Source organism: Acinonyx jubatus, chromosome A1, assembly GCF_027475565.1.
Source record: "Acinonyx jubatus isolate Ajub_Pintada_27869175 chromosome A1, VMU_Ajub_asm_v1.0, whole genome shotgun sequence".
NCBI lineage: Eukaryota > Metazoa > Chordata > Mammalia > Carnivora > Felidae > Acinonyx > Acinonyx jubatus.
The window spans coordinates 7,071,545-7,088,883 of record NC_069380.1 but is presented as its reverse complement, the minus strand read 5'-3'; positions in this window follow the sequence as shown (position 1 = coordinate 7,088,883).

Genomic DNA, 17,339 nt, shown 5'->3' with positions numbered 1-17,339 from the left:
TTCTTTCTTTCTTTCTTTCTTTCTCTTTCTCTCTTTCTTTCTTTCTTTCTTTCTTTCTTTCCTCCTTTCTTTCTTTCCTTCTTTCTTTCTTTCCTTCTTTCTTTCCTTCTTTCCTTCTTTCTTTCTTCCTTTTTCTTTCTTTCCTTCTTTCTTTCCTCCTTTCTTTCTTATCTTCTTTCTTTCTTTCTTTCCTTCTTTCTTTCTTTCTTTCTTTCTCTCTTTCTTTCTTTCTCTCTTTCTCTCTCTCTCTCTCTCTCTCTTTCTTTCTTTCTTGTACCATACGTTCTCGCTTGTGGAAGCCTCACCTGGGCAAAAGTACTTGGAGAAACTGAGGCTAGGCCAAGGCTCTGCTGTTGCTCAGTCCTCCAAGGTGGCTGCCCCAGGGAAGGCACAGATCGGTGCCCCAGCCTTTGCAGGTGATGCACCTGCTGAGAGAGGCGTGCCATCCAGGTCCCCTTTTGCAGCTGTGGCCTCCCTGCCCTTCCCACACCTGCTCCCACTGACCCCCGACCCCCTCCTGCCCGCTTCGTCTTCCTGTGATGTGCCGAATGGAGGGGCTGTACCAACGCTCATCCCTCGTGGCCCTGCGTGTCCCATTCGCCTTCACGCCTCTTCCCGGCTATCTGTGTCCAGGACAACCTTCTCCATGCAAAAATGTCCAAGTTCCTCCCTAGCTGAGAGCACTCCTCACTGATCCCAGACAGGCACCCAAGATTCTTCCTGCCACGCAAAGGAGAGCAGGGGGGCGGAGGTTGGGGAGAGGGGGTATCCTGCATAACACTTCTCTGGGGCTGCTGTGCCCTGGGGTCAGGCAGGCCTGCGGGAGGGAGACCACAAGGGACACAAACCGTGCTTGCTCATCAGAGCAGGTTTCTCCAGACTTTTAAGAGGGTGCACCCCCCCCCCAGGAAAGAGTTCGGATGATTCACCCCGCCAATATACAGACATCCGTCTATTAATATAGACATGACTCAGCTAATACAGACACTTGTTGTAAGACAGAATGGGAAAATAGAAGAAAAACAAGAAAGAAACACTTAAATGGCTTTAGTTTATTAAAAGTATAAAAAATGTTTTCTCCCACTGAAGCATTTATTTTTCACTTTAATTTTTTAAAATAACCTCAGGCCCCATATGGGACTCAAACTCACCACCCCGAGATCAAGAGTCACGGAGTCCACCAACTGAGCTAAAGTATTTATTAATAATTTTTAGTGAATGCAGTCTGACTGGATATACATCATTCTTTCTCCCCCCCCCACAAACCTACTTTTGTATTTGGTGATACAGTATCGAGAAGAACTGGTTCTGGAATTTCACTTATGTTGGTTCTTGGCTATCATACGTCTCTGAGACTGGTTTCTCCCCATACTCACGTCTGTGTCCATCCACCAATGATACACGGTGTTGCTTCAATGTAACTGCAAATTTCCACCTTCTCTGATGTCGGTCCAGTTTTGCATGCTAAGAGCTCTTTCCATTTGACGTTTAAAAACATTTTTTTTAACATTTATTTATTTTTGAGAGACAGAGAGACAGAGCACGATCAGGGGAGGGGCAGAGAGAGAGGGAGACACAGAATCGGAAGGAGGCTCCAGGCTCCGAGCTGTCAGCCCAGAGCCCGACGCGGGGCTGGAACTCACAAACCACGAGATCATGACCTTGAGCCGAAGTCGGACGCTTAACCGACTGAGCCACCCAGGCGCCCTGCAATTTTACATCTTTGACAAGTGGTTTCAAAATACCATAAGAAGAGGGGGTTGATTTTCACATAATTAGAAAATTCTGCTTCCACTCAAAGAGTAGAGTGTGAGAGTTTTTGAAGTTTACAACTGTAAATCTAACCTTTCTTTTGCCAACAAAAACGCCCTAACAGGAAGACATTTGCAAACATCCCATTTTCAAAAGGCTGTGTCAGTAGCATACGTTTCTTCTAGGGAAAAAAAAAGAATTTGGGGTGCCTGGGTGGCTCAGTCGGGTAGGCGTCCGACTCTTGATTTCTGCTCAGGTCACGATCTCACAGTTTGCAAGATGGAACCCTGCACTGACGGCCAGGAGCCTGCTTGGGATTCTCTCGCTCACTCGCTCTCTCTCTGCCCCTCTCCCACTCGCCCGCATACAGGTGCACAGGCATGCTCTTTCTCTCTCAAAATAAGTAAGTAAACATTAAAAGAAAAAGAATTCTGTTCCGACTGATCATTAAAGCATCTTTCTCTTGAAATGACGGGTTTGTTGGCTTTTCAAAAATAAATGCTGGTGGTCTGGGACCGCCAGGTGGCCTGAGGGCCCGGCTGCCTTCCCTGCCGGCTGGATGATGAGGGTTCGCCCCGGAGAAGCAGGGGTCTCCGCTGTCACTCTGTGTCCACGTCTGCTTTCGGTACTGATGTTGTCAATCTGCAGTTTCTTCGCAGTGATCTCTTTAAAGCCACCCGTCCGTTTCTTCAAGGTTCAGTACAGCTAACCTCAAAGAATAGAATCCTACGTCCACTTAACCAGACCCGCACAAACTGCGATGAGTCACAACACAACTGAAAATGAGTGGAGCTGTGAGGGTTCCCCCCGACACCCTTCTTGGAGGACCACCCTCTCTTTTTACTGGCTTTTCTGGCCAACCACACGACCTGTGAGCTTGCCATAAGGAGTGGATGAGGGTGCCAGCATCCATCAGTGTTTTAACTACTTGCAAAGTTTTTGTTTGTTTTAGGAAAAAACGAATAGAATTCTAATTTTTTCCTCCCCGCCATCGAAAGAGACTGACGAGGGTGGCCCCCTAGGGCCGGGGCGGGGAGCAAGGGGCACCCGTGGGGCGTGTGTGTTTGTTTCACGAACTCTCAGCATCGCAGTGGTTAAGCTGTCCCCTCTGCCCCACCCAGCTGTGATGACAACAAGGGCCCGGGGCAGGCCTCCTCAATCGGGCATCTGACCATGTCACCCTCCTGCTCTAGAACCGCTCTGGCTCCCCGTGGCCGTCTGAATAAAGCCCAGGTTCCTTAGTCTGATTCACAGACTAAGGCTGGGGCGCCTGGGTGGCTCAGTCCCACTTGGGCTCAGGTCATAGTCTCGCGGTTCACGAGTTCGAGCCCCGCGTCGGGCTCTGTGCTGACAGCTCGGAGCCCGGAGCCTGCTTCCCATTCTGTGTCTCCCTCTCTCTCTGCCCCTCCTCTGCTTGTGCTCCCTGTCTCTCTGTCTCAAAAATAAATAAACATTAAAAAAAATTTTTTTTAAAGTGTCCGCGCTGACCCGAAACAGGGCTGATGCACCTCTTTCAGCCCTGTATTCCCCTCGCTCAGCAGCGAGGGCTGGCGGGTGTGTTTGTACAGTGGTTTTCAGTTTCGAATGGAAGCCGACGTCTCTCCTGCACCTGGTCTCCCACAGCCTCTGGGCCACCCATGGTCGTGGTGGTGATGGTGTTTGAGTTGCCTGGGGGCAGAGGTGGCTCACGGTGGCTGCTCGGGGTCCCTCCCTTTCTTTCCGTTACTGTCCTTCTCGATAGGGGCAAGAGAAGGTGTGGGGCCCCATCCTCATGGAATTGTGACCAACAGGATGACCAACAGGATGGAATTGTGAACAACAGGAATTGTGACCAACAGCCTTGACCAAACGTGTGACTCCTGAGTAGTCTGGGGGACAGCAGCAAGTGGAGGAACCGGTTTAGGGTTCTGAAGCCGCCGAGCATCAGCATCCCAGGATTAACTGTGTCGCCTTCTCACGCCCTCTGGTGGCTGGAGGGAGTGCCCACCCTCACTTCCTCCCCCGTGTTTGCAGCCCCCTGCCCAGAGCGGGCTCTCTGAAGCTAGGAACTTCATCTTGCGGATAGAAGGGGGGTGGGTATGTCCCCTCCCCCTCCCGTGTGGTATGAGGAGCTCACATAGCTCGAATACACCAGAAAAGCAACGTGCGCAGACATCGTCGACCTTCCCACGGGCGTTTCTCCATCATGAGTAACCAACAGGAACCCAGCTTGCCCGTGCACCGTATGTGAGTTGAGCCTCTACGGTATAGGGCTCTTTGAATGTCAGTGTTATTGAGGTTTTCATAATTATGTACCTTCAAAAGATGTTCAATGTAATTCTGATCATACTCCTCTAAAAATGCCTCAGATTAAAAGCTTTTGCTGGCTCTTTAGACCGTGGGCCTGCAATTATAGAAAATGAACTGCATTTTAGCTTTCCATTGAAATTAATAACAACGGTTCCCCAGTTGACTCTGTGAATAGTTAATGGAACAAACAGGATACTTCGGTACAATATGGGTTGGAAAGCCATTTGAGCGAGATTCTGGGTTTCAAATGGGAAAATAATTCATATGATGCAAACCTTTCTCATATGCACTCTGAGCAGTGGGTGTTTCTCTGAAATAAAAACTAAGCTATTTAGCGAATGATTAACCGCACCTCAGTCTGCGCGTTACTCCCCTGAAAGCCGGACTCAGGTAAATCATCTAGCACGTGGTAGTTAGCCCCGCCAGAGACCTTGCACCAAGATGGGTCCCCTTGTTTGACAGCGAAGAAACATGTTCAGCCAACTTGAGCGTCGTCCACGGACACTGAGCTGGAAAAGGAGAGAGAAGTGGAGTCTGGCCGACCGACCCAGAGCAAACCAAACCCTGCAAAGTGAGTATTCTCGTTCCCATTTTGCAGATGTAGAATTAAGTAAAGTAACTTGCCTGGTGTACCTCCTCCGGCCAGGCAGTCCCTCCCCATTCGAGACACCTGCAGTGGAGCTATAGGCTCAGGATGCCGGCGTCTGCACCCTCCCTCCGTCCACCTCTGTTCCTACCCCCATGCCTGGTCCTGTCGCTGAGAAGGGACTTTAGGGACGCTTCGGCTCCGGATGCTTGATTTTGGCTCCTTCCCACCAAATCCAAACCGACCTGCTTCGGTGGAGGGCAGGGGTGGGGGGCACAGATCTCATCTTCATAAGATGTAAGCCTAGGGAGAAAGTTCACAATTAGACGAGTCAGGGCACTGGTGGTTACAAGAAAACTAAGAGGGATAAGAACGAAAAGAACATAAACAATTGCTAAGAAAGACGCACAAGAGGCAAAGACCCCTCTCCGCCTCTCCTCACTCAGAAATTCAACTGTGGAAGGCACAGTTGTGTCTCCTTGTGACGTTGCACGCTGCGTGTGTTCACACTCCCATCACTCCTTGTGTCACTCACCCACGAAACACTAGGAAGAGGATGAGCCACATAGAAACATTACACCTAGAACCTAGTAGAAGATTCTGGAAAAGTCAGAGGCAGTTACGGACATTGCACACGCAGTGGGCGTTCGGCCCAGTACAAACACCTTAGCAAGAACTCCCCGGCCCCTCCGAACTAAGGGTGAAATGGTCTGCCAGCACAGTCTCCATGGCAAAAGTGATTTAAAAGAAAAAAAAAAAGATTTCTGAGATGTGGAATTCATGCTGTTACGCTCAGAGCTGTTAAGACGCGGTTGGCAAATGATATTAACCAATTTTCACCGCTTCAGTGTCAAGGGAGAAGAGACTGTCACGTCGCAAGTCAGAGTTCTATCTTTGGGGGAAGACTACGTGGCTTTTTACCTCAAAACGGCACAAATCTGGAGGGGGGGCGGTGGCTTATAGGTTAGATGACCAAATATCAGGACAAGAAAAAGATCCTGATGTGCTGATAGGGAACGGATAAGCTTTTAAGAGGTAAAATGCTTCATTTCACTTCAAGTAATGAACTGCGTCAAGATGGGGGTGAGGTTGGAAATCCTAGACAGCCACAAATCCCGTATGAATTAACAGGTCACTTGCTTCTGGTGCAGTTTCCAGCTATGGTAAGCCCATTGGAGTCATGTCTACAGAAAGGGAGGGAGTGGCCCCAGTGGTCCTTTGTCCTAGGCTCATGGCGTCCAGTCCTTGTGGGATCTGGACTGTGTCCAGAAGGCCGCTCTGAAAACCGTGTCATCTGACGTATGATTGAGGAAACTGGAGATGTTCACCCGCGAATAACCCAGGGCGCACACCTGCTGTCTTCCTAAATTTGCAAGACTGCCTGTCTGGAAGTGAGCAGACATGTTCTGCGTCTCCGGGGGGCTGAACTGGTGCTGCCACTGGGAATCACAGGGAGGTGGGACTCAGGGCGAGGGAGGGGGAGTTCCTTACAATTCCACGCGCTTCAGCATGTAACCGGATCTCGGGAAAGTTTCGTCTGCAGACCAGGGGGATATAGGGAGGGGTCCTGTGCTGGGAGACAGGCTGGATGAGGTGACATCTGAGGACCCTTCCAACTCTGAGATGCTGACTGGTGCCACTGGGACCGAGAGGTGTTTTCAGGGACCAAGTCTCTCCATCAAGTCCTCCATGCTCCCTGGGGTAGCACCGGGGCTTGCAGCGAAGTCTCTGGTGGCGGATGTTTGAGGAAAGAGTGTTGGAGTGCCATTGGTGTTGGAGGTCATATCAACAAGGGTAAAGTCTTTTCCTCCTGCCCCCTTTCTTTCTAGAAGGAGGGTAGGTCTGACTGAGAAAAGCATGCAGAGAACCGAGGCAGCTGTTGTAGGGTACTTCTGACAATCGGCTCAAAGCACAATTCTGGGGACGGTTGTAGGGACCATCCCTGGAATGGAACAGAATAGAGCTATAGAGAATAGCCATATTCTACAGAGCACATTGCTGTGCTGACAGTCCCTACGGTGGGGTCCCTCTGCACTTTCTGGGCCGGAGTTGCCTTTATTAATGGAACTTGGCTAATAGCGACAGGGCGTTGAGCCACATGTCTGCTCCCCAGCGAGGGACACTGGGCAGAGGATAGGAGAGGGTGAGGAGTTGTGGATCACAGACGTGTCCGAGTCCTGAAAGTGGTGGGTGAAGACTTTCCAGACTTGGGCAGAGCCAGGGCCATCGCCCAACCCCAATCCAGTGCTGTCCCCGCCTTCTCACTGTGCCCACCACGCTGGCTGACAGACAAGAAATGGGGTGGCAAGGCATAGGGGAAAGCGATAGATCGCAGTTAATGATTTTTAAAAAAGGAAAGGAAATCAAGCGTGCTTCCTTCCTTAGTGAAAAGGCTTCTCCTCCAGCCTGATTCCGGCTCCTGCAGGGCGGGGAGCCTTGTTGGGGGTTCAGAGGAACAGCCACCATTTCGGTCATGACCATCGCTGTCTCCTTGCCACAGGGCTGGCTACCTGCCCTCCTTTCCCTGCACTGCGGTTGGTCCCACGTTGTAAGCATTGCTGCTGCTCAGGGGGGATCATGAGCAGAGCCCCAGACGGGCTGGGCATGGTGTGGAGCTGGAAAAAGAGAATCTGGAGCCAGATGTGACCTGTGGCAGCCATTATTTTCTACACTCAGCCTGTTTCCTTGCCCGGTAACGGCACCTGCTTCAAGGTCCAGTGTTGGAATCCCACGAGCCAAACAAGGATCGTGGAAAGCTTTGTGGCCAAAGGCATGCTGGGATTTCCTCCTGGTAGAAGGTCACTGCTGTTTGCCCCTGACGGAGGTCGGCGAGTGACACCCACAGGCACTCTGGGGATGCCGGGTCGTCTTGGGGAGTCTGCCTGGCTGTCTCCCCATAGCAATGCTCCCCTCCCTCACCTGGGGCTCTGGGTGGCCAGCAGACTGTGCCAGCGTGACTGAGCAAAGACTCTCTCGTGACAGCCTGCAAACTGTCTTCCAGTTCTGGGCCAGCGTGTCTTCTGTTACTTCGCTGAAACAGACACCCAGAGAACACCGCCTTCCGAGCGCCCCATGAGGACGCCTCCGTGCGACAGCTTCCGGAGCCACAGCTTGCTTTAAAAGCAAGCCAGTGGCAACCCACCAAGGCTCACTGATTTCTGACTCACGCATCGAACTCGACTTGTCGGTGCTGTGCCGCTAAACTGCGTCCGGTGGGGGAGCCGAGGGGAAGTCCTGATGGGGAGCGTCTCCCGCTGCCCCCTGGTCTGAATACTCCCATTGCGGCCACTTTCAGGCCATCAACGTGGTGTCACTGAATGCAGCGGTGGCTGTTGGGGGCTGGTAGGACCCGGCTCCAACTCAACGCTGCTTGAGATTCAGACTAATGTCCATGATAGTTTCTCCGGCAGAATGTTCTCCAGGAAACCACGCAGCTCTGGCACTCGCTCATCCTCCGATTTTAAAGCAGCGTAAGCACGGTGATTCAGCTCAGTTGGGCGCTACAAAACAGTCCCAAGGACCGGAGGGGCCTCTGAGAGAATGCGCGTGGAGGGACAGGCGGTCCACATGCAGGAACCTCCTTACTTGTTTTACCCAACAACGAACGTTTTCCAAAGCTTGAAAGACTCGATGCTGGACAAAGACACGCACGGAAGGGCTTTGGGACCCTCTTCACACTTCGTTCCTTGGCCTGGGGTTGACAGAAAAAGGTCAAGCTTCTTTGCTTTTGCCATTGACTGGGGAGTGGGCCCCTCCCCGGAGGGAGAATGTCTCCAGGCCGTGAGCAAGGAAGGTGCCAGCCGGTGGCTCAACCACGGGAGCCCATCAGCCCTTAGCAACAGCGAAGTCTAGGACCTTCAGCCAGACCGTCCCCAGATCCAACTTCTTAAACGTGTTTTAAGTTAGAAAGGGGATTGACAATTGCCCATGACGTTTTTCTAACATCCAAAAAATGTAAACATGACCGGGGCACCTGGGTGGCTCGGTCAGTCAAGCGTCCGACTCTTGGTTTCGGCTCAGGTGGTAATCTCACGGTTCCTGGGTTCAAGCCCCACGTCGGGCTGCGTGCTGACCCTGAGGAGCCTGCTTGGGATTCTCTCTCTCCCTCTCTCTCTGCCCCTCCCCTGCTCACACCCTCTCTCTCACACACAAAATAAACTTCAAAAAATGTAAACATAACGTACGTACAGTAAAAATGCACAGACCATGAATGTGCCCCTTGATGAATTTCAGAAAGACCATGCCCAAAGAAATTGCCACGACTGGTCTTTCTCTCATATTTGCAGGTGCTGAGCTAGGGAGTTTGCGGACTTCCCACGCACCTGTGTCCCTTTTCTTCCTGAGCACGGAGATCTCTGCACCAGATGGGTTTTGCAGCCGGGGACTTGCCACTGTGAACAGGCCAGGCCTGACTGGGCTAAGAGGAGAAACTCCAGCCCTGGGGTGGGGTTGACGGCGCCCTGCAATTTGGGCACGAGGTGGCCGGTAGCCCTCCCAGGCTGACGCAGAGTCTCTTCCAGACGGGAAGACCGCCTTGGGTGGGGTGACCTTGTGTCGGAACCAGGGAAGCACGGAGCCCACGACGGCTCCCCCCTCCCAGCGTCACAGACAGGGAGCTGGAGAACTGAGCCCGTGGTTCCCCAGCACCTGAGGGAGACTCAGCCCGCCCACTGGGGACACCCGGCGGTGCAGCCAAAGCCCAGGAACTGGGAGCTGATGCCAGTCACGGACATGACCCTGGATCCCGAACGCCTTCTATCTCCTCCCTCCGCGCCCAAATGGTCGCTTCCTCCTCTGTGATCTGCACGGGACGCTTATGATACACGCGGCCAATCCGGCAAACCTCGAGGGGCGCGGCTGCCGTTCCCGGGGTGAACAAGACTGACGCCGTCACCCCGGAGCTGAGGGGGTACGGGGCTCCACAGACGCCTGCAGCCAGGGGTTACTAGAGCCCAGGGTCCGCAGGACGCTTCTTTGAGGAGACTGCGTGGGTCCGTGGGCCTCGGTGGGTGAGAGCAAACGGCTGGAGACGGTCCAGAGAGAGTGCGGAAAAGCCCCGGGGAAGAAGAGCTCAGGTATGTTCCAGAAGGCAAGGACCTCGGTAAGAGAGTGGCCGGGAGATCCGTGCGGCCACCTGCGGCTGCGAAGGGCTGGGACCAGAGGAGGGAGGCTCCTGCCCGGAACCAGGTGGAGCTTCATCCCCGGGCTCAGGGGCAGCCCTTGGAGCAAGTAAGCACAGGGCATGACAGGCTCTGCTTGTGTTCCCAGCAGATCATTTTGGGCCCTCTCGGATCCCTTCTCAGCACAGCAAGGCCCCCCCACTTGCTGTAAGCTCCTCGTGGGCGGGGCGGGGTCCCCGCCCTGTGGATGCTTAGTGGAGGTCTACTGGGGACCTGAGCAGCATCGCACGTGTAATTCACCCCCCATGCCCTCTGGACAAGCTGAGGCCAGCAGCCTTTGCTCCAGTTTTGGCGTAAATTCCAGCTGAGAAGGCATGTGGATGCTCCCACTGTCTCTTGAAAACCTTCAAAGGTTCCATTTTCCTCCAACAAGACTAGAGCTTTAAAAAAAGAACATGCTCTCAGGACGCCTGGGTGGCTCAGTCGTTTGAGCGTCGGACTTGGGCTCGGGTCACGATCTCACGGTTTGCGGGCTCGAGTCCCACATCGGGCTCTGTGCCGACAGCTCAGGGTCTGGAACCTGCTTTGGATTCTGCGTCTCCCTCTCTCTCTGCCCCTTCCCCCCGCCCCCGTCTCTCAAACTAAATAAACATTAAAAAAAAATTTTTAAATGCTCTCATAAATTTTGCAAACATGCTTACTCTGCCTGTGACTTGTTTTTTAACCTATCTTTCAGTTTTTAAAGATTCTAGAATATGTAATAGAAACAAAATAATACCTATAAGATTGAGGCATCATAATACAATGAACACCATGAACCCACCACCTGGCCTGAGAACGAGAAGGCCACCAAGGTCACCAAGAAGGTCACCAAGGTCACCAGAACAAGAAGGTCCCTCCATAAATGCACCCCCGTGCCTCATCCTCAACCCTGGGATAACCACTTTTAGAAATTTTCTCTTTATCAACTCCTTGCTTTTTTATCTGTAGTTTTATAACATGAGGCTTCGTTTTGCTTGATTTGAACTTCATAAAGTATTACACTCTACGTTGGCTTTTCTGAGACTTCTTTTGATTCACGTTTCTTTTAAGATTCATCCTTACTTTTGCATGTTGCTAACAGTCTTCCATTTTCACTGCTGTATAATATTCCACTGGGTAATCTCATCACGATATACTTACCCATTCTCCCACGATGGACATTGCCGTTGTTACTAGTTTTTGTCTACCCTGAACCGTGCTACTGTGAATACTCTTCTTCTTTTTTTTTAATTTTTTTTTACATTTATTTATTTTTGATAGACAGAGAGAGACAGAACACAAGTGGGAGAGGGGCAGAGAGAGAAGGAGACACCAGGCTCCAAAGCAGGCTCCAGGCTCCGAGCTGTCGGCACAGAGCCTGACGCGGGGCTCAAACTCACAAACTGCAAGATCATGACCTGAGCCGAAGCCGGACGCTCGACCAACTGAGCCACCCAGGTGCCCTGGTATGACTATTTCTTATCGACTTTTTATTGTTCTTTAAAAATAATTCTTAATTGATTACATATATTCTAAAAAACCAATTCCCAGCTTATGAATAAACTCTCTATTTTGGGGGCACCAGGGAGGCTCATTCAGTTAAGTGTCCCACTCTTGATTTCAGCTCAGTCCATGGTCTCATGGTTCATGGGATCGAGCCCCGTGTCAGGCTCTGCACTGAATGTGGAGCCTGCTTGGGATTCTCTCTCTCCCTCCTCTGTCCCTCTCCCACTTGTGCGCGCACACACACATACACACACACACACACGCATGGGCTCTCTCTCTCTCTCAAAATAAACATTTAATTTGGAATAATATAGATTTACAAACGAGTTGCAAAGATAGTACGGAGAATTACCATCTACTCATCACTCAGTTTTCCCCAGTGTTGACATCTTACACCCCCAAGGTGCCTTTGTCATAACCAAGAAACCAACATTGGTATCTGTTACTATTAACTAACCTCTAGACTTTCTTCAGATTTCACCAGTTTTTCCAGCAATATCTTTTTGCTGTTTCAGGAGCCAATCCAGGATACCACTGTGCATTTCATGTAAGTTATCTCAATTCCCTTTATCTTGTCTTTTGATGAATAGAATCCTTAATTGTAATGTAGTTGCATTTTTCATTTATAATTGGTACTTTGGGGAACTTGCTTAAGAAGTTCTTCCTTGCATCTACATCATGATGACTTTCTTCTATATTTAGGTTTTGCTTTTCACATTAGTCTTTCTTCTGTCAGAACCTGTCTTTGTGCACCATGTCAGACGGAGACCCAATTTCATTTTCCCTCCTATAATAATAGCTGTGTAACGAGACTTTATATTTAATATGAAAGTCCCTCCGCTTTTTTCTTCTTTAAGAATTCCTTGTCTATTCTTGGTTCTTTACCCTTACATAAAATTGTAGCTTCAGCTTGCTAAATTCCTTGAATAATCCTTCTTCCTTAAACAAACCTGTTGGGATTTGGATTGGAATCGCACTGAAATTATTCAGAGAAAACTGATGTCTTCACAATATTACATTTACAATGTCAGTATCTTCTATCCGTGAACTTCATGTTCTCTACATTGATTTTGGTCTTGTAAAATATGCTTTAAGTCTTCCTTTTTTGTAATAAATAAGTGTTTCAATGGCTTTTAATTTTTTCTCTAAAAAGAAAAAAATTTGATGTTATTAGATTTATACCTACCCATTTGATGCTTTTGCTGTTATCGTAAATAATATATGTTTATGTTACATTTTCTAAGTTTATTGCTATTGCACAGACGTCCCGTTGGGTTTTTTTTAATTCTTTACATTGAGAAAATTCGCAAATCGTAGAAGTCGTCCCCTTAAAGTGTACCATTTAGTGCGTTCACAAAGTTGTACGACCATCACCACTAAATCCAGAACATTTTCATCACCCCGAAGAGAGCCCCTGTGCCTATGAACAATCAATCCCTAATTCTCCTTCCCCAGACAACTAATTTACTTTCTATCTCTAAGGATGTGCCTATCCTGGACACTTCGTATAACTGGAATCACGCAACATGCAGTCTCTTATGACTGGATCCTTGCACTTAACATTACATTTTCAAGGTTCATCTACATTTAGCACGTATCACTACGTCATTCCTTTTTATAGCTGAATAACATTCCACTGTAGGGATATCCTGTACTTTATCTGGTCATCAGTTGATGGCCATTAGATGGTTTCCACTTTGGCTGTTATGAAGAATGCTATGAACCTTCATGCACAAATTTTTGTATAAACATGTGCGTTCAATTCTTCTGGATGCATACTCAGGAGTATAATTGCTGGGTCATATGGCAATTCCGTGTTTAACTTTTAGACAAACTGTCAAACTGTTTTTCTCTCTATATATACATATAATGTTATATATATGCTATATATATATATATATGCTATATATATGCTATATATATATATATAAGGTTTTATATATGTATAAGGTTATATATATAGCTTATATATAAACTATATATACATAAACTTACAATATATAACACACATATATATAAACTTATATATATATAGTTTATTTATTTATTTTGAGAGAGAGAGAAAGAAAGCACAAGCAGGGGAGGGGCAGAGAGAGCAGGAGAGAGAATCCCAAGCAGGCTCCGAGATATCAACACGGAGCCCCGTGCAGGGTTTGAACCCACGAACTGTGAGATCATCACCTGAGCCAAAATCAAGAGTTAACCGACTCAGGGTACCTAGGTGGCTCAGTCTGGCTGAGTGTCCGATTTTGACTCAGGTCATGATCTCACCGTTGGTAAGGTCTAACCCCTCCTCGGGCTCTGTGCTGACAGCTCAGAGCCTGGAACCTGCTTCGGATTCTGTGTCTCCCTCTCTCTGCCCCTCCCCCACTCACACTCCGTGTCTCTCTTTCTCAAAAATAAATAAACATTTTTAAAAATTAGGGGAAAAAAAGAGTCAACCGGCTCAACAGAGTGAGCTATACCCAGGTGCTGAACACCTTTTTATGTGTTTATTGGCCATTTGTATACCTTTTTCAGACAAACGTGTATTCAAATCTTTTGCCCGTTTTTAAATCGGGTTGTGTGTCTTTTCATTGTTGAGTTGTGAGAGTTCTTTTTTTTTTTAATTTTTTTTTTCAACGTTTATTTATTTTTTTTGGGACAGAGAGAGACAGAGCATGAACAGGGGAGGGGCAGAGAGAGAGGGAGACACAGAATCGGAAACAGGCTCCAGGCTCCGAGCCATCAACCCAGAGCCCGACGCGGGGCTCGAACTCCCGGACCGCGAGATCGTGACCTGGCTGAAGTCGGACGCTTAACCGACTGCGCCACCCAGGCGCCCCGAGAGTTCTTTATATATTCGGGAAAAAAGTCCCTTATCAGATGTATGATTTGCAACTATCTGTCCTCTATTCTATGGGTTGCCTTCTTTTTTTTTTTATAGTAAAGCACAAGATGTTCACCGTGATGAAGTTCAATTGATCTGTTTTTTTTTCTTTTGTCACTCATGCTTTTTAACGGTGGCAGAAAAGACACATGTCCCTTAAAATCAGGAACAAGACAAGGTGTGTGTTTGATTTAAGGAGCTCAAATCTTGCCTCACCTCCACTGACCTTCGTGGTTGCTTCATGAGAAAACATGTGACCCACGCCAAGTCTACCCGGCCTCTTCAGTGGCATCTGTCCACCCGAACCTGGGAGACAAGAACCCATTCTCTCCTCTTTGATTGGAAAAATACAAAAATTCATCCAGAAATAACAACCCCAGCTCCCCTAGGGAGTGGAGAAGCTTATTTGCAGGAACGGCAAAATCTCCTGCTTCTTGTCTCTTCTCTGACCTCCCTAAGCCTCAGTTTTCCTGCTGGGAAAATGGGAATAATTCTTACCTCATGGGTTGCTACGAGTATTAAATAAAATAATGATTACAGAATTAGCACCAAGCCTCACCAGACCCTCCCTGTCAATTCTGCTAGATTTGCAAGATTATGCTGCATTTGCAGCTGTGCAATTCCTACCCCCACAACCACCCATGGAGCTTGTGGAAGGACTCATTCTCCCTCCAACATGATAACTGGAGAAAGGAGCAAATCAGGGGCGCCTGGGTGGCTCAGTCGGTTGAGCGTCTCACTTCAGCTCAGGTCATGATGTCACAGTTCCTGAGTTCGAGCCCCACGGGGGGCTCTGTGCTGACAGCTCGGAGCCTGGAGTCTGCTTTGGATTCTGTGTCTCCCTCTCTCTCTCTGCCTTTCCCCGGCTCACATTCTGTCTCTCTCTCTCTCTCAAGACTAAATAAACATTTTTAAAAGATTTTAAAAAAAGAAAGGAGCAAATACGATTCCCTTTACTGCATGCCAGGAGATATAAAACACGTACAATTCAACATTTCTCAGTGCCTTTGAACCCTAGTGGTTTTGGGCACATAGTGTCTGTTTCATTTGCACCGATAATTCCCACCTGCTAAGGGTGTTTCCAGAATGCCAACTGCATCTTGAATGTTTTGAAAATGTAATTATTTTTTTAATGTTTATTTTTTTAAAGTTTTTAATGTTTATTTTTGAGAGAGAGAAACATACAGAGCACAAGCAGGGGAGGGGCAGAGAGAAAGGGAAACACAGGATCCAAAGCAGGCTCCAGGCTCTGAGCTGTCAGCACAGAGCCCGACGCAGGGTTCGAATCCGCAAACGGTGAGATCCTCACCTGAGCCGAAGTCAGACACTTAACAAACTGAGCCACCCAGACACCCCAGATGTTTATTTATTTATTTTGAGAGGGAGAGGTAGAGAGAGGGGGATAGAGAGCATCCCAAGCAGTTTCCACACTCAGCACAGAGCCTGGCCTGGGGCTCAGTCCCACTACCACGAGATCATGACCTGAGCCGATATCAAGAGACAGACGCTTCATCGACTGAGCCCCCCAGGTGCCCCTAAAATATAATTATTTTTAAGTTGTGATAAAATAGATGAATTTGACCATCTTCACCATCTCTAAGTGTAGCGTTTTCACTGGCATTAAGTATACTCACATGGTTGTGCAACCGTGGCCAACATCCCTATCCAGAACTTTCCATCTTGCCAAACTGCAACTCTGTCCCCATCCAACAACAGTTCACTTAGCATGATGTCCTCCGGGTTCACCCATGTTATAGAACATGTCAGAACTTCACTCCTTTCGAAGTCTGAGTGACGTTCCATTGAATGGATGTGCCACAGTTTGCTTCTCCGTTCATCTGTGGACACTTGGGTTGTTTCCACCTCTCGGCTGTTGTGAATAGGGCTGCTATGCACGCGGGCTTACAAAGAGCTCTTCGTGACCCTGCTTTCAATTCTTTTGAGTATATACCCAGGGGCTCATAGGAGGTCTTGAGAGAGAGGAGATGGGCGGGGTGCAGGCGTGAGCGGGGGAGGGGCAGAGAGTGGGGGCGGTGCAGGGAGAGGGAATCCCAGACTCCTCTCTGTCAGCACAGAGCCCCCTTCAGGACTGGCTCTCACAGACAGTGAGATCACGACCTAAGCCAAAACCAAGAGTCAGACGCTTAACCAATGGAGCCACCAGGCGCCCCAGCTCCTACGATTGTTAAGAAAGAAGTTTCTAGAATTCCAGCACAAGCCCTCCCTAGGATTATTACCGCATGGTATTATCACCAGTGAAGGCTCTGGGGCTCCGGGAAGATGGCAGCTTGCCCAAAGTGTCCCACACAGATCACGAGACAAGATGTTCCTACAGCGTGGCCCATCTGCTTCCAAGCCCACGTTCTTCCCACTGTCATTTGCCATCTCTGTCCCCAAACAGAAAATTACTGGGGATAATCAGTGGGTCCCCAAAAGGGATGTGCATAACACGAATCCACAAAATCCATCACTTTCTAATGCACGAGGGACAAAACAGAAAACAGAGTGAATGAAGAAATTCCATTCACAGAAGCTGTAAAAAATGTGCTTGGGAAGCAACCTGGTGTAAGATCTGTTGAAGAAAATTATAAAATTCTTATCAGAGAAATAAAGGAAGAATCGAAATTTGGGATTTGGGGCTCTATTTCAGGCTAGTAAGATTTGGAATGGTAAAGCTCAGAAAACTCCTTCAGTTCATTAGAGATAGAGCTCGAAAACTAAGACTTTCACAAAAATGATGCTAATAATCCACCTGGACGGATAAATAAATAGGCTAGAGTACTGCACTGGAGGAAGAGAATAAAACATCAGGGGAACTCACTTCGCAGGTCATTATAAAATACATCATCAAATGATAATCAATAGGGATGTCTGACATTGGCTTAAGAACAGGGAAAAATGGCACCTGGGTGGCTCAGTCGGTTAAGCGTCTGACTTCAGCTCAGGTCATGATCTCACGGTTCCTGAGTTCGAGCCCTCACTGGGCTCTGTGCTGACGGCTCAGAGCCTGGAGCCTGCTTCGGATTCTCTGTCTCCCTCTCTCCCTGCCCCTCCTCCACTCTCCCTCTCTCTCTCAAAAATAAATAAATAAAGCAGGGCGCCTGAGTGGCTCCGTCGGTTGAGCGTCCGACTCTGGCTTAGGTCATGATCTCACAGCTTGTGAGTTCGAGCCCCGCGTCGGGCTCTGTGCTGACAG